We start from the raw sequence: 18,661 nt of genomic DNA, 5'->3' as shown, positions 1-18,661 counted from the left end.
GGGCACACTTTCCTTGCTTGTCTGGTGGGGATAGAGTGCCCACCGAGCTGTTGTCATGGGGTCACTTTGGGGAGCACCTGTCAGTAGTCTCTTGTCATGTTTGCCTTTCTGTGATTGCATCACTTGAAAACTCTGATTTCCACTGGTCTGGGGAGGCTGGGGTTTCTGCCAATCTGTTGTGGGGTAACTTTGGGGAGCCCCATTGAAACTCTGGTTATACCTGCCTTTCTGTCCTTCAGAACCTGCCTTTGGAGATTTGGGAGCATAGGGGTGATGCTTGCCTTGTTTTGAGTGTCTGGCTGGGGGGGGGGTGTCTCCCTGGGTAAAGCTTCCCTGTGTGTTTGATGTCACTGGGTGGTTCCTGACTATAACTACAGCTGTCTTTTCCACATAGAGCACTGGGGTGGGAGACTTTTCTGGGGGGGTCCATAATTGGGATGCCAGAAATGTGTTCCACCCCCAACTTGGAGAGAACATAGAGGATCAAGTGGAGGAGTGAGTTTCTCTGTGACCGATTTCCCAGAAGCGCTGCTCCACGCTCGCTCTCCCCCTTTGCCCCGATGGTACGTGTCAATTTCACACAAGTTGCTGCGCAGGCTCATTTTGCCCCGCAGCTTCGCTGGGAAAATCACATGAAGCTGCGGGGCAAAATGCGGCTGTACAGCAGCTTGTGTGAAATTGACACGTACCATCGGGGCAAAAGGGAAGAGTGAGCGGGGAGCAGCGCTTCTGGGAAATCAGCCTGTGTGTTTGGTGCATGTAGCATTCAGAGGGTCCATTCTATACACTTTTGCACCTGTTCTTGACATTTTCCCCAAAATCACTTTCTTGGCTTGACCTTAGTCCTGTTGGGTTTGCAGTGCCTCAGTGACACTATTTCTGCTGGGCACTTCGCACTCATTCTGCTAGGCTTGCAAAAATGCCCCCACCTTAGGGTTGCCAAGTCCTACCTGTCGCTGCAGCGGGGGATTCCTGGCTCGCTCCTGGAGTGTGTGCGTGTGCGCTTTGTGCGCGTGCGCCGCAACCACGTCACCCAGAAGTAACGCGACCACGCCAGGCATGCTGGGGGCAGGGCCACACCATCCGAGGGAAAACCATAGAGTTTTCCCTCGGATTATCGTGGCCCCGCCCCCAGTATGCCCGGCGTGGTTGCGTCAGTTTTGGGTGACGTACACATTGCGTACTTTGGGGGTGGGGTTCCCCCTGGAACCCAATCCGCCAGTGGCGGGGAATGGGCCTCTGGGGTGGGGGTTTCCCCGCCCCCCCGGGGGGACTTGGCAAGCCTACCCCACCTTCAGTTTCAGAGCTTCTTGGGGACTTTGATTCTGTCCTGCATGGCTTCTATTGTCCTTGCATTTTCCCTCCCTTCATTGGAAAAATAGAGGATGGGGCAACTTCTTTGGGGGGGGCATAACTTGGACCCCCTAAATCCAATCCAGATAGAGGAGTTTTAGCTGGAGATCCACTGTGATATTGGTGCCTCTAGCTGACTTTTAGAACTGGAATTCCGCAAACTTTCCCCTGTTCAGCCTTATATATGTTCTTCCACTTTTAAAAGTTTAGATTCCCAGCCTGGGATAGTGTCCCATTACTTACATGATCTTGAGATTCCTTTCCAATGTAGAGCTTTTATGTTGGCTAGAATGAATGCATTCCCCTCCAATTTTCTCTGTTGGAGATACCATCAAACCCCTTTTTTGAGAGACTTTGCCCTTGTGGTGCGAACCTTCCTGAATCAATCTAGCACATAATGCTTGAGTATCAGTCTAATGACAATTTATGTCAGAAATTGTTTGGAAATGTATCCCAGATAATTGACCTTAAGAATGCTGTGATCAATTGTCAATTCTTACTGAATGACTTGGTAGCGGACATTACTAGCCCAGCTGCAAAATTTTTGGAAGAAATTCTTAAAGCCAAATCTAAGTTGTTATAAATTAATTCTTATATAAACTTATGTTCCTTAGGGTCAACCTAGGATTGACCCTAAATGTTATGTTAAATTTACTATGCCAATAAAAGTGTTGTACTTGTATTCTAGCTTGCAGAGGATCCATTCAATACATTCTTGAACCTCCTTAACCTGAAACTGTCCTTTCCTCAGAAAGTACTTTCCTGGGGGCACCTTTTTTGGGGGCTGTAACTCAGAACCCTGAAATCCAATCCTTTCCAACCTTGGAAGGCAAGTAGAAGATAGTCATCCAGAGATGCCCTCTGATTTGCATTTCTCTAGCATACCAGGGGGCCATTCTACTGCATCACAAACTTCACCAACTGAACCCGTTTTTCTAGTGTCCAAAAATGTGTGATGGTCTGTTATTCATGAACCGCGGATGCCATGAACCATGAACCGAACTGCATTTTCCTGGGTTGTCCCCACCCTCACCCCCGATGGGCTAAAAGAAGCATAATGCATTCTAAGTAGGTACGTTGGTAATATGAATCTGGTGCATTAGTGGGGAGAGGGACATTGTTAAAACCAGCAAAATAGAAAAAAAAGAAGTCTTTTGTTCACTGTGTTCCCTGGAAAGCAATCTCTGGAAATTAAGTGGTGAAAGATAGTAAACAGAACTTTCCTAGCCTTTGAGCTTCTCTTAAATTCTCAGGTACTCTGGGAATAAAATTGCTCAGGAAAACATGTAACATAATACATGTGGCTATGATATGGACTGCCACTGTGCATTGGCATCTGGAAAAAGGGAGATCCCTCTCTCCAAGTCTTAAGTAACATCTTGTAACTTGTTTCTAGTCATTAAAATGAAAATGGTAATGCATGTTTTCAAAGAAAGGAAATGACCGTTAAACTTGGTATTATCTTTATAGGAGCAATGCCTCTATCCGCCTGCAGATATGTACTTTCCCTCCCTGTTATGTTGATTTTTTGGCTGTAATAATGAGGAAGTGAATGGAAAAGCTCTCTCCCCAAAGTGATTAATTTTATTGGTATCTCTGACAGAAATTTTAGCATAATCTTAGAAGCAGCTCCTCTCTTTCCATGGGAAATAAAATAATTAATGTATGTGTGCATTGGTTAGAAGTGCAGCACTGAATTTGCAACCTGGGGCAGCTGGGGGGGGGGGAGCAAAGAGGAATTGGCTGGCCTCATGGCCTGGCAGGGAGGGTTCCTGCCCTGGATTAACCATTAAGTAAAATAAGCACATGCTTAGGACTCCAAGGGTAGGGGACCACATGCGATGTGGACCACACACTCCTGTAGCAAACTACCTTCGATGGAATGACCGGAAGATGGCTTGGACACTCCAGCAGACATCTCTGGTGGTGCACCAGCTTGGGAATCAGCTGGGCCCTCCTTTATCTGAAGCTTCCGATGCTCTGTGGAGCAGCTTCTCTTTGCAGCTGCTGCTTTTTGACCTCAAAGCAATAGTCCTTTGCTTCCGTGGTGCCCTATGGTATAATCCAAGGAAGTAGGCCCTGGGGTTGGGGTGGGCTCCTGGCTAACATGGCCTTTAAGGGATAGGGTCCCCTGAGCTGCCAGTTCTAACAGTGAAAGCTGGGTTTTTTGCTAGTTGCATTCCCCTGCTGCTTGTCAGTTGGTCATCTCTTTTGAGCCAAGTTTTTAAGAAGCCATGTGGTAGTCACTTTGCTGCCCCCACATCCATAGCAGCTGCTCACCATGGGTCCTTGCTGACCAGCGTGAATTTTTCTCCAGCCTGGGCTAAAAACACAACCCCCCCTTCCTCAAGTTTGATTGTTTACTCCTCTATAGTGGCACTGAGTTCTGTGGCCATCAAAGCCACGCTTATGGGGGTTCCTGGCTGTTCTTTCATCTGCTCTGCTTCCGCTCATAGAGGGAATCGTGTGCCTCTACTGTCATATATAGTTACAACCAGGGGTCTTGTTGTAGAAAAAGAGCTGCCGGAGCTCATTAGCATAACTCATTAGCATAACTTATTTGCATATGCCACGCCCCCTGACATCACCGGAAGTGACAGAAGGCCACACCCCCTGACATCACCGGAAGTGTGTCAGGAGGCCCGGCTACTTACCCTCCTGCTTCATCCTCATTCCCAAACGGAATGAGGATCGAAGCAGAGGGCGGGGTAAAGAAGGGGGCGGGGCTTCACCACGTGACCGCCCCGCCCCCTAGAGGTTCTCTTCCGGAGCTCCGTACCTGAGAGCTCCCCCCCGACTAGAGCCCTGGTTACAACTAAAATTAAGATAATTTATAGATAGCAATAATTATTATAGTATTTTAAAAATCTTAATAGTAAGTAAATAAATATGTTTCTAGTAAGCAGTTAACTGCTGATATACTCATATCCTGATAACATTGCCAGCCACCCAGAACTGTTATAGTTAGACAGAGTAATAGATAAGTTTTGTTGAACCAAAGGCTACCACACACAGTGCCAACAGCGTGGTTGGCAGGAACAACTCTTTTGTGTACTTGTGGTTAAGCACACAAAGGTTTTTCTTTGTCATATAAGCTAGTTAGTAAAGACCATGCTACCTAAGAAGTCCACAGCTCTGAAGCATTAGGCTGCCAGTTCCCAGCCCAATACAGCCAACAGGGGCACGGAGGACAAGACCAGGCCCAAGGCCAGGAAGGCTGTCAGATCAGGGGAGGACGAGGAGAGACTGGGACTTATCGTGTGCGTAAACACGCGTATAAGACAATTGGGTTATTTAGCCCATGTTTGCACTCCCAGACTGACAATTTTGTGCATAACATTCTGCCCTGTCAAATTGGTTTGGGGAGAGCTCTTGTTTTATTGATTTATTTGGCCAATTTCTATGCTGCCTCTACAGTGAATGCGCCCAAGGCTATTTACAAAAATAAAATATTTTAAAAAACCCAAAACTTTAAAAGTTCTTAATTAAACTTCAGCCTCACAGACTAGCCATAGTATAAGAATATAGAAAACTGAGCAGTTTAAAATAATTTGAAGTCAATGGGCTTAGAAGGGTGTAACTCTGTTTAGGACTGTAATTTATAATACATCTTTAACACAAGATTCTGTGTGATGGTTACTCTGGATTTTTTCTTTAGCTGCCTTAGGCACAGAAATGCAGAAATGTGGCTGTCCTTGCCAGAATGGCACTGGAGGATCTGGGGGCAACAACAGGTGGTTATTAAGCTCCTGACAGGCCTTAATGCATAGGCTAAGTTCAATTTAATGGGTCACAAGTGCTATAGATCTGGCTTATTGGAATGAATGACACATACATGGAAGCATCTAGACTGTTTTAGCCACTTTGCAAGAATCAGCAGATATAGCATGGAGCTGTATAATTTCTTTTTAGCAGGTGAATTTCTCCACCATCTGTAGAACATGTTCCGTCAAGATCAGGAACACGTGGTGGGAGCAGTGGGTGGGGAGGAGTTATTTTAACTTTCCTTCCCTAGGCTGAACAAAACCTGTGATTGAGTGATTGGATTTGAGTTTCATACTGAAGGGAGCAGGGTTGTGTGTGTGTGTTTTAAATTTTCCATATCTTTCCACCATACTAATGAAATTTGCAGACATGGAGAGGAAACAAAGAGTTATTTATAGGAGTGGGAGGAATGTGAGGCCTAATTGTGCTTAGTCTATTGCTAAGTACGTAATCTGTTTGCTATTAAATTTTACAGTCTTTCAGCATTATATACTACACACACACGCCTGCACCCCAAGTCTACGCAAATCTGACAAAGTACTTGGTTCTTTTCTTAGCTAGGAACTAGTGAGAGCTACATTTTAGGGTTAGTTGGTTTTTCAGTAGACCTTTGACTGCTTTCTGAATTGGAATTCCAAGGCTTTATAGTTTGCTGTGTCTCTGTTCAGATGCTATATAAATAAATAGTTCTCAAACATTCTGTTTGAATTGTCACTGAAATTTTGTCTTTGGCCAAATGGTCAGCTTGTTTTTAGCTTAAGGTGGTCAGCTTGTTTTTAGGCTGTAACCTTTCAGACTCCAGATGGAGGTACAACTGTTGGGATGCACCCCCAAACACAAATCCTTTGTTAATAGAAAATAAAGATGTCTGGGGATATGTTTGTGCTAATCCTTCTCCCTAATATCTATGTGGAAGTTTTCTATGTGCAAGATGTTTTTCTATGATGATACATTATTAGATTTCTTCTCCCACCTTCTACTTAATATTTATTAATTTATTATTTATTAATTCAGTTTGTACCCCGCCCTCCCCGCAAGCAGGCTCAGGGCGGCTCACACGGTACAAAATACCAGTAAACGACATAAAATCACCTAAAATCACATTAAAATAATTAAAATACAGTTATAAAATCATAGATGTTAATCATCCATCCTTAATTAATTGAGATGGTGTCCTAAGTGTTGCAAGCAGACAATCCAGCTCATGGTCTTCTTGGGTCGCACAATGGGCTAGGCCAGATGTTAGGCTAAGGGCCAGGCTCACTGATGGTGATGATCAGGGCAGCTCCTAGTTGAAGGCCTGGTGGAAGAGCTCTGTCTTGCAGGTCCTGCAAAACTGTAAAAGGTCCCACAGGGCCCTGATCTCTTCCGGGAACTCATTCCACCAGCTGGGAGCTGCCACTGAAAATGCCCTGGCCCCTTGGTAGTGGGGCGCCTCCGTTCTAGTGGCCGGGGGGGGGGGGGGGGTCAGTCGATGCTGTGATCCCCACTGCAGTGATGTAACTCAGACACACATTTTACCACTTCACTGAGTACCAACTGTATCCCCTGTCAACTGTTTCAGTTACATTAGCATTGTCACAAAAATAGATAGCCATGCTGATCCATAGCAAAATTGAAGGCCCAAGGCTATATAATACCTTTTGTTAAAACTAACTGAATAACAAAATAACAGAACTCTTAATGAAGACTGGCATTTTGAAACAGAAGGGGAAAGGATCGCATGGGTCATCTTAAGGACTCTTTGTCAGCCTCTAACTGCTGAGGAAGGTTCCAACCACTCCCAAATGTCAGAAATAATTTGTTCTAGGGTGCCCAGGCCCTCTGGTGGAGGTGGAGGTCCCCCGCTGCCAGGCCCCACCCCCAGCCTCTGATTAGCTGGTTGGTGAGAGGGACTTACCAGGAGAAAGGAGAATGCCTAGGCTTCAAAGCCCATTTTACCATAGAGTTTTTGCCCAAATACCAGAGCCTTGCCTGGATGTTGCTGGTCTGATGACATCACTTCCTGTATGACACTGGTGACAAGGCCTATCTCTTTCTATTTGTAAGTCCTCCCTATCCCCTGCTGGCAACCCTAAATTTGTTCATTTATGATGGAACAGGTATGTTTCATGTCAGATCTCGAGCAATACATTTCTAACTGCATTTTAAATATCTTAAAGAGGAGGCCAAACAGATGGTTTCTAGTCAACAGGTAACATTATTGCAACCACAAAGGTACCTCAGTAGGAAACCTTGAGCTGAACTGGCTGTTAAGAAGATCCAAATTGAACAGGAAATGGAAAGGGAAACTACTCTTGAAAAAGACACTGAAATCCATCACTTTCTAGTATGGCAACCATACAATGGGATACACTCCTCCCCAAATCACATAATTTTCAAGATATTGGGGAAGAACTCTAGTACAAGGTGGCCAACCCATATAATTATGGTTTATGGACTGATATTTGACGCCTTGGTGGGTTCTGGCTTTTTTGGTATCTGTGTCGACATGTTACATAAGAGCAGCCCTGCTTGATCAGATCAATGGTCCATCTAGTCCAGCATCCTGTCTCACACAGGAGGCCTCCCCCTAACATTGTCTCCTGGCTCTGGGATTCTGCTCTGGATCCCCCTCAGTCACCATGGCTACTAGCCATTGATAGACATCTTCCATGAATCTATCTAATCCCCTTTTAAAGCTGTTTATTCTTGTGGCCATTGCTACATCCTCTGGCAGCAAATTCCACATTTTAATCACTCTCTGTGTAAAGTACTATTTCCTTTTCTCCATCCTGAACCTACTGCCCATCAGCTTCATTGGATGCCCACGAGTGCTACTATTTTGGGAGAGGGAGAAAATTTTTCTCTGTGTCAGTTCTCTACATCCCTTGCATAATTTTATAAACCTTTATCATCTACCCTCTTAGTCGTCTCTTTTCTAAAATGAAAAGTCCCAATACCCTTCAGCCTTTCCTCATAGAGATGGTGCTCCAACCCCCCAATCATCTTGGTTACCCTCCTCTGTACTTTTCCCAGCTCTGCAATGTCCTCTTGGAGATAGTGACCAGAAGTGTACACAGTACTCCAAAGAGGCCACACCATCTCTCTTTTTATATAATTGAATAGTGGGTGCCAAAGTTCTAAAATGCACTCCTTTAGTGTATGGACGCTTGAACTGTCAGTCAGAAGACGCTGGCTGGGTTGACTGGCTGCTTTGCGCAGTCCCGCCCAGCGTTTCAAGGTCTTTTGCATATGAAAGCTGATTGGACTTCACTGCATTCCACACTTCAAACTCACCCCCCTCCCCGCAAGGCAGTTGGAATGTCAGTTGCATATGGAACCTTCAAGGTCTTTTGCATATGGAAGCTGGACTTCACTCCATTCCACACACCCCCCGCCGCAAGGCAGTTGGAATGTCTGGTGGTGTGTAGGTCCCAGGATCATGTTTGGAGAGCTCTTAAAGCTCTGGTGCTACTTCAAAGTGCTGCAATTTATTGACAGAGTAGTGTTTTGGCAAATCTTTAGGAATTGTTTGGTGCATTTACGATGGGGCACCCACCCAGAGCCTCTGGCATTTTCTCACTCTGCTGACATCAAAACCAATTTAAGGCAAAATAAGAGGCTACTGAGAGGGGAGGAAATAAAGTTGCCAGCTTTAGGTATGGAAATTCCTGGAGATTTGAGGAGTGGAGGCCGGAGAGGGGGACCTCAGACAGGTTACAGTGCCATAGACTCCACCCTCCAACCCAGCTATTTGCTCCTGGGGAACTATTGTTGCCAATCTTGGCCCAGCACCCATCACACCATTCTCTTCAACCCCCTGCTGTGCAGCAGACTTTCCCCTAGGGTTGCCAATCTCCAGGTGGGACCTGGAGATCTCCCACTGCTACAATTGATCTCCAGATGACAGAGATCAGTTCCCCTGAAGAAAATGGATGCTTTGGAGGGTAGACCCTATGACATTATACCTGCTGAGTCCTTCCGCCCGCCCCCCAATGCTGCCCTCTACAGAATCCACCCCCCAAAACTCCAGGTATTTCCCTCCTTATAGCTGGCAACCCTACTTTCCCCTCAGTGCCTGATGGTAGGCAACTTAGTTTGGTCCAGTCACCTACTTTGGCCTTTGGGAGAAAACATATTGGGGCCAATCCTGATAGGGTTGCCAACTCCCGATGGGAAATTCCTGGAGATTTGAGGGATGGAGCCTGAAGAGGGTGAGGTTTGAGGAGGGGTGGGACCTCAGACAGGTACAATGCCATAGACTCCACCCTCCAAACCACTCAGTCCCTCATGGGGAACCATTGTTGCCAATCTCCAGGTGAGGGCTGGAGACCGCTCAAAATTACAATTGCTCTGCAGAAGGGAGGGCGGAAGTCAGCTGAAGTCAAAGGGGCAGATAATGGTAGGTTGATGGTTAGCTGGGAAGGAGATGGGGTTGCCAACTCCAGGCTGGCAAATTCCTGGGGATTTGAGGGGTGGAGCCTGGAGAGGGTGGGGTTTGCGGAGGGGTGGGACCTCAGACAGGTAGAATGCCATAGACTCCACCCTCCAAACCAGCCATTTCATCCTGGGTAACAATTGTTGCCAATCTCCAGGTGAGGGCTACAGATCACTCAAAATTACAACTACTCTTCAGGGAGCAGAGATCAGTTCCTCTGGAGAAAACAGTGGACTCTGTCATTATACCCTGCTGAGGTCACCACAGCAAAATGACACTGTTTGCCCAAAGCCAGAGCACTCCCCCAGAGCCTCTTTCTAGATCTCGTTGTATTTATTTCCACAACGGGCTTTACTGCTAGTCGATTTATATTGGTTGTTTTTTTCTCGATCCCTTTCCTAATAATCCCTAATGTAGAGTTTGTCTTTTTCACTGCTGCAGTGCACTGGGTTGACACTTTCATTGAGCTATCCACTACAACTCCAAGATCTTTTTCCCCTCTCAGTCTCAGCAAGTTCAGACCCCATTAGCCTATACTTGAAGTTGGGTTTTTTTGTCCCAATGTGCATCACCTTACACTTAACAACACTGAACATCATTTGCCATATTGTTGCCCACTCACCCAGTTTGTGGAGGTCCTCTTTAAACTCTTCACAATCAACCTTGTTTTAGGCTGGGTTCCTAGGCAGCCACTCTCTCAGCACTCTGCTGTTGAAGCTTCATTGGCACTTGCAGGGGAAGGAGACATCCGAAGTACATGACATTCTAGTATATAGCTATCTGGTGTCTCAATCCAGTGGGACAACTTGAGTCATAATAGCAGAGATCTGTGCTAAACCAAATTATAGTTTCTTACATAGACAGGGTCATGTGGGGCAAATAATTGCTGGGGTCTTTGCCCTGATCCCTTAGGGTGAATACAACCCCATCTAGAACAGGCTGAATCCTCAGTTTCTGATAAGCTATAAAGCCACGGCTTTCTATTTAAATTAAGTTTTCAATATTCAGCCCCACATTAGAATGACACTGCTTGCAATCTACCACACAGGCTACTACTGGTGTGTGGAGCTATTTTCCATTGCTTTATCCTATCTTCAAAGGCCCAGCAGTATATGAAAAGGGACCTTCCTACCCAATTAGCATCTGACTAGGATTAGGGCAATGATCAAGAGCAAAAAACCCATTCCGTTGGCCCTGTCCACATTGTATTGGACCTTTAAGCATCATATCAGAGAAATGGGATAAAGCCAAGGAAAAGCAATTCCCTCCCAGCAGATGTAACATACTGTAATGTACTCATCTCCGACCGCGTGCGAGGCTAGGTCTACATGTGGTCATGCGAAGTGGCCGAGCTTCGCTCCAAGAGACAATGGGCCAAGCGGATCCTAGCCTGCACCAACCCAAGGGCTAGGCTCCCGGCCGAGAGCCTATGGAACTCTCGGCCACTGTAAATAACCTATCACTGGTGTGTGTGTGGTGTTTTGGGTGTGGGTTTGATTGCACATATAAGCCAGCCTGCGAGCCAGTAACTTTGTGTTGTTCTTCACCTAATAAAGTATGAGAGCTGAATTCACTAGTAAGTCTCAGTACTTTTCACACACTAAGGGGACCACTAGGTATCTCCATGCTGTAAGAATGTTTCACATACTGATTCCTGAAGATCAAGCACAAACCAGGCCATTGTTCTGGTCAGCTGGCAATACCAATATAAAAACAGCACTGTGTGTCTAATTTTTCATTGAAATACAATGCATGGTAATATTTTATTTATCATATCCACCTGAAAATTGTAGGTTGCTTAGTAGTGATATAGTCTAAAAAGTCCTTAAAGGACCTGTGGCCTGTTTTTCTAACTCTATAACAAAATAATGGGACACATAATTGTGTTGTGATAGTGTGGATTCCATTGACAGTCTGCTTATTTGGCCCAACTGACTCAATGTTGCCATGATTTGACTTGGTAAATTATAGCCAGTTCAGCCATTAACTAATACTCGAAGACTAAAATCTTTATTATTGCTGTTGTTACAATATACATTGTTATTGTCATTAATATTAATTTGAAAACAACGATAAAAACAATGAAGAAACTGATTTTCAGCTATTAGTACTGAGTCTATCAAATCCATTTGCTTCTTTTGGAAGTGAACAGCTGTGTAAATCATTAAAAGATTGCTAGGGACTATGGCTAACCAAAATATGCTTTAGATTTCCTTGATGTAAAATAAATGTAAATTAAACTCCTGTTATTCCAGATGCTGAAGCATTTATAGAAACAAATTCTGATTGAGCTGATTATATTTCTGCCTACTCAATTGGGTGACCCAAAGTTAAATATATTAGAGATCTGAGGAAGCAGACGTCTCCTGAGAAAGTACTACCTGACCCTGGCAAACTTATTTCTTTCAATAGCACATGTTTGTTTCCTCTTTGTTCTAGATTCCAACTGCAATTTGTTGCAAGCGATGAGGTTCTTGACCCTTCCTTTTGCTGAAGATTTTTCACAGCGGCTAATACTTTCTCTGATGTGGATTTTCCAGGGCACAAAATGCTTAGATAATTTAGGGCTGTCCACTTTTCAATGACTGTGCTTTTAGGAACAGGTTGATCTGACAGAACATTAAATGGGCATTAATGTTCTTATCTAAGCACTGAAAAGATCCATATGCTGATTTCTGTGAAGACTGAGTTGTTAAAAACAGGCCAAGGGCATATTTTTGTAAAAAATAAATAAATGAATGGGAATGGAGTCTGGAGTCATTTAGTTACCTGCCATTTCATTACTCAGTTCTGAAAAGAAAATTTGTGATGGAGTTAGTAGCCAAGTAAGGAAAATATAGAGGAACCCCTAAATTTCAATATCACAATTTGAACGGAATTTAATTGCCAAGGTCAAACCCACTGTAGTCCCTGGGTTGTGTTTTACCACATGTATGGGGAAATCACACTACACAAAATCCTCCTGAAATGTGCAATCACAATTTTATTTAAAGGGGCAATGTGTGTATTTTCATCCTCAGTAAATATGAACAAGAACCATTTTAATTTTTTTTTCTTAAAAAGAACAAGGGGGAAAAAACTTTAAATGTGCTGAACTGCAGGCTGGAAGGTCGGTAGTTCAGCAGTTCGAGACCCGAGTGCCACATGACAGAATGAGCTTTTGTCTCTGGTTCCAGCTCCTGCCAACCTAGCAGTTTGAAAGCAAGAAATTGCAAGTAGATAAATAGGTACCGCTTCAGTGGGAAGGTAACAGCATTCCGTGCGCCTTGGCGTTTAGTCATAACGGCCACATGACCACGGAAACATCTTTTGACAGCGCTGGCTCTTTGGCTTGGAAACGGAGGTGAGCACCGGAACCCTAGAGTTGGATTCAACTGGCTTTCGAGCAAGGGAAACCTAAGATTTTAAAAAGAAAAGAAAAAATATATAAAGACAAGACGAAATCATAACAGTGATAGCGGATCTACACATAAGTTTCTATAAATGATTTCCAAATATCTACAAATAAGTCTATGTGCAGTTGCCATCTATATGCCATGTGTTCAAATGCTGATAGAGTTCTAAGGTCCTCCATTTATTGATTTACTGGAGCTGGGCTTTTATCTTTCTAATGTTGTAATATGAGTCTTTTAGCTGTAGTAAGGGCATGGAGGGTCCATTTCTGTTGACCACTGGTTAGCCTCCAAGAGACAGGCAGATAGTTTAAAAGTACAAAAGAATCCTCAAAAACCAATGAACATTCTGATACAAAACTGATATAAGTAATAATTTCTTCCCAGAAAAAATGAACGACTGGACATTTTTTTTTTTTTTAAAAAGGCCTTGCCTATTTATGGGAAGTTCTTACCAAAGAGTTCCTGACAATTCCTATATCTACCCCAAAGTGAAAAAGAGTAGCTCTAGGAATCACCAGAAACTCTGTGGTAAAACTATACTTGTGTCCGATGAAGCAGCCTTGACTCTCAAAAGCTTATACACTGAAAATCTTGTTGGTCTCAAACGTGCTACTAGACTCAAACCTAACTATGGTAAAACCAGAAGTTCTTACCATAGAGTTTCTGGCAATTCCTAGGTAGCTGTAGCTCCAGCTAGCTCTATGAATCACTAGGAACTCTATGGTAAGAACTTTCTGTAAGTAGACAAGGCCTTATTTTTTAATGGGGCCTGGGGGCAGGGGATCGCCCACCCTCACTTGGGGCTTGGCAGCCCTACCCACAGCTGAAAGGGAGCTCAAATCCAGGGAGACTGGGGGGAAGGGAAGTGTCACCTGTGGGTGGGGAGGAAATCAGCACCAGTGCCTTGTTTAGCACTGCAACAGAGCTCAAATATAGGGAAGAACAAATGTGTGTTACACAGGGGGAGTATCTGCTCTAGTATTTGCTTAGTACTGTGGCTGAGTAATCTGTTAGCTCCAGTAGGCGAAAATCATTAAAGAAAGTGGAATGGGTGGGTGTAAGAGCAATCCTAAGCAGATATTAGACTCTATCTAAATATATTCTATGGGCCTTACACCCTGGAGAGTATTTTTAGGGTTGTCCTGTGTGTTTAATAAAACTGGAACATCCATGTGAGGAGATCTAAACCCATCCCCCTCTTAAGCATTTGAAGCATTTATCTCCTTCCCAGACTCCAATAACAAATCAGCTGGGTCCAGGGGAAAGTAATTAAGAGTGTAACCTTTAGCAGAGTTGCCCACCTGATCCTAAGCAGAGTTAAACTCTTCTGAATCCATTTAAATCAATGGAAAGTGAACCAAGAGCAGTGGGGGCAAGAAAGCAACAGGGGAGGGAAAGTTTAGCTTCCTTTATGAAATCATTGTTTCCCACAAAGAATGAAAATCTCACTCACATTCCAATACACATGTTATGTACCAACAAAGGACCACGCATGCAGTCGGGTGCACACGTGGTCAAGCACACTAGGAAAGCTTCGTGACCCGGAACAATAGACTCGTAGTATCCTACAATGGACCAATAGGTTAGTCCAGATCCTCAAAGGAACCTAAGGTTATTGGTGCACTGTAAATAAACCTATCACGGGTGTGGGGTGTGTTTGTTGGGTGTGGCATGGACCGACATATAAGCAGACCCCCAGGTCCTGCTTCCTTGTCTCTGTTTGCCTACTAATAAATTATGAGTTGAAATCACTCGACTATGCATCTTGAACCCAGTACATTCTAACACGCTTCCCTGTGCCTGTGAGAATATTAATGGGCTATCAATGGGGACATTTTCTCCTATCTAAAATTTGGTGGGGAGGAAATTCATCCCAATTAGGCAAAAAACAAAATAAAATGCTACTTAAACTGATGCACGTGGGATGAAGACTCTGAACATAAGCAAAAACTATAGGAAAGCTATTTAAATTGAGATTTTATTTAAATATGCACCATAAGCAAATATTTGATACCACTCATGCTGATCCATTCAGTGATGTTTTGAACCTTCAGGGACACAGAACTCCTATATCACTGGCTTCACAATTCAAAAAATATGGCAGACCTATGCACTTCACATTTAAAAACTGGGAGAAGGAGGATAAAAGATGGAAATTAATTTTTTTTAATATATTGCTCTATTTTCCAACTTTAAAACTTGACAAAGATATTTCTGTCTTAATCATGAGCAATTATGAGCAGATACTACATTACATTTTTTCCACCATTCTTTTTTGTAGGTACGTGGAACATACTAAACTTTTATATGAGACTTTGGCACATTAATTATGTCTCTTTTTGTTTAAAGACAGCTATTAATATTTGTAGTTTATCGGCTTCCAGGAAGAAAGATACACACAAACACACATACTGGCCAAAACAACAAAGGAATAAAACAAATAGTGCTTCATTTAAAAAGATCTGATACCTAAACTGTTATGGACAAGTTTACTTAACTTGACCAGGAAAGCATGAATCACCACTTAAAATCTGTTAAAATCAGATTAAATTTAAGATTAGTTTCTTATGGTTTTGCTAAAGAATCTGAAATATTTCCATTTGGAAAAGAGGTATTTCCTTAACCTTCTTGGTGTTAGTTTGTTCAGTATTGCATTTGTTGCATAACAAAGGTTACCCAAAGGTAAGGCATTCAGAAATTTTTTAAAAAGGGAAAGTTTAGTTGCAGGGATAAGATGGAGATGAAGGCAACCCGAAGGTAAGTAGATCTGTTGAGAACTTAGACTAACCTGTGATGAAAACATTGAGTTTTTATTGACAGCAGAAAAATCTTACCCAGTCCAGCAAAAATTAATTCATATTGAAATTATGGGACAAGTTACCTGCAACTTAACACCCGCTGATTTTAATAAACTGATTTTAATAAGAATTAAACACAACTTTCTTTGCATCATGGCCGAAGTCTTTATAAACATGTGATCCTTCTTACCTTGATGTAGTGATCCATTGCTGTAACATGAATTCTAATGTGCATACAGAGCAACCAAACTCTTAGAATTTCAGTGAATATGACAAATTTGTGGACATTTCCCCATTTAAATGAATTGTGTTCACAGGGAAACTCTATGATCCAGTCTTCCTCATACAAAACCATGACAATTTAGAAAGTGTGTGTGTGGGGGGGGGATTATTTATTTATTTACAAAATATATATCTTGACTTCCTGCCTTACAAGGTCCACCAAGACAGGTAACAATTTAAAACATACATGATAAAATACATGATAAAATCATTAAAATAAGTTCCTCTCCCAGAAGTACCTCATTAACACAACTCTAAAAAGAGTTTTTAAAAGATTTAAATATATATGAAATATTTAATTACATATAAAACAGAAAACTTTGGTTAGGAAGGAGGGATCATTGAAGGAATGGCAAATGAAACAGAAAAAAGTCTTCACCCACTGGTTGAGGAAGACAATAGAAGGGGACAGATGAATCTTCCTGGGGAGAGAGTTCTAGAGCTTTGGTGCCATGACCAAAAAGGCCTTCTTTCTAACCCTAATCTCAGAAAGTGGGGGGCACCTGAAATAGGGCCTCTAAAGATGACCATAATAGTTGGGCAGTCCTCCAAGTATGTTGGTCTCAAACCATGCAGAGCTTTGAAGGTCAAGACCAGCACCTTGAATTGTGCCCGGAAATAAACAGGAAGCCAGCATAGTGTTGGAATAAGTATTCAGCATGTGTGATGTATATGTGTATTAGATCATGCCAATCTAGATGACAGGTGTCAGAGTGACTGTCAGTCCAGGTAACCAGACCAAACCAGTTCTGGCTGGTGCAATGCTGATCTGTAATCTGAGTGACTCAGCAGGAATATGATTGGCTGTTCAATGTATATAGTTGTGTGTGATCTATACACTGTGTGCTTATTCGTATGTTGACTGTCTGGCGAAGCACTTTGCCAGTGTGAGCTGTGATCTGTAAATAAACTTCACTGTATATAGTTGACCACTACGTACTGAGTCAGTGTGGTTTGCTACAGTGGGAATTCAGCAGGGTGCAATTGGACTATTGGTTTGAAAACGGTGACCTGGGGACGCCAGGAGTGCACTCCGTGACACATAGGTGGGCCAAGTCTGGGGTGATATGGCCCTTATGACCCAATGGAACTACATTACTCAAACAACATTACTATAGTACTACAATAAACAAACAAATGATTCACAAATAGAGTGTGATTAAAAGTAGTTTTCATGGGACAGCTTCAGTGTGCATATGCACAGTATATGATTGATGGTAAAAATGTGTGTAATGTGAAACTCTGCCAAATGTGCCCCATATACAGACATATGAATTAAGTTTTCCAACAGGACTCCCTTGTCTTAATACCTTGGTGGGCATGTAAATATCTCCATGTAATAATTCTGTTTTCGAGTAACAACATTCCATGCACTCCCTTAGCCATTGGAACATCAGCTGCCACTCAAGAGTACTCGCGTGCCATTGGCCGGGTGCTGGGTCTGCTCCTCTTCCCCGCCCACTCCCCCTTCAGCCACTGTGCCTTGTCAGACTTACTGGCAAATGGCTTTCTCTCTTGACGAAGACACTTTTCCTGCTTGCCTCTTGTGTGGGACTAACTTTTCCCTCAGTGGCTGTTGGTAGGTGTCATGAAATGGCAGTTACCTGTGTTTGTAAGATGGTTGTGGTTCTTTGTTTAAAATGTTCCCCCATAAGGTTTAATTGAGCTGTAGTTCCAGAGAGGGGCCTGCAGGGGTATCACTCACTGGGTTAAATGGGGCTTCCTCATCTGCTGGCCTACAGTTCCCAGCTGCCCCAAGGCCAAAAAGTGCAGGAAAACAGGGACTTTCCCAAGGCAGTCTTCGACCCTGGGAGGCAGCAGAAATTCAGCCACTCCACAGTCAGCTGGAGTGGGGAATGAATGGAAGTTTGCCTAACCTATTAGAGAGAGAGGCTGAAGTGCAGCCAAAAGCCGGTCCAAGGAATGAGCCCATCCTGAGCCCACAACCTCCAGAGGTAGAGAGTATTGTGTGTAGGAAAAGAGAATTGTGTTTAACCCCTGTTGATTTATGTCCTGTTGGTTCATAGTATGTGCTTACTCCTACAGTGTGTGTGTGCTCCATAACTGTGTAAACAGTTAAATAAATTCTTTAATTTGGGCTAATAATCTCTGTTGTGCTCTGACCACATAGTCTTCCCTGCACTGCACAATACCAAAGAAAGGGGGTAGCCCAGGGAAGCAAAAAAAGGCCAAACCCTTGGGTTGCCAACTTTCCAGGGATCCCCCAAAGATTGGGGACTCCATCTCCAAATAGGGAGATTTGGCCAGAGGGGTCTCACTGTCCCTCTAAAAAGGCAGTGAGGATTCCGTGAGTGGTGGCAGTGAACTTAAGGAGTGAGATACGCCCACGGGACGAGGGTGGGAGGCAAACAGCAGAGTTGTAAATTGGAGCCCATTTGGCCATGGTAGGCAACCAAGCTTGGTTCAGACAAAGGAAGGAAACCCTTTGCAGGCCTTTGTGAGGAACTCATTGGGGCCAGTCCTGAGTCTAAGGTTGCCCGCTCCAGGTAGGGAGATTCCTGGAGATTTTCTGGTAGAGTCTATGGAAGCCAAGGTTTGGGAAAGGGAGAGGCCTCAGCTGAACAGAATGCCATACAGCCCACCTTCCAAAGCAGTTATTTTCTCTGGGGGGGGGGAGAGATCTGTTG

This window comes from Gekko japonicus, unplaced genomic scaffold (genome assembly GCF_001447785.1).
Source record: "Gekko japonicus isolate JY-2015 unplaced genomic scaffold, Gekko_japonicus_V1.1 scaffold642, whole genome shotgun sequence".
In the NCBI taxonomy this organism is placed as follows: Eukaryota; Metazoa; Chordata; class Lepidosauria; order Squamata; family Gekkonidae; genus Gekko; species Gekko japonicus.
This window is presented reverse-complemented; position numbering follows the sequence as displayed.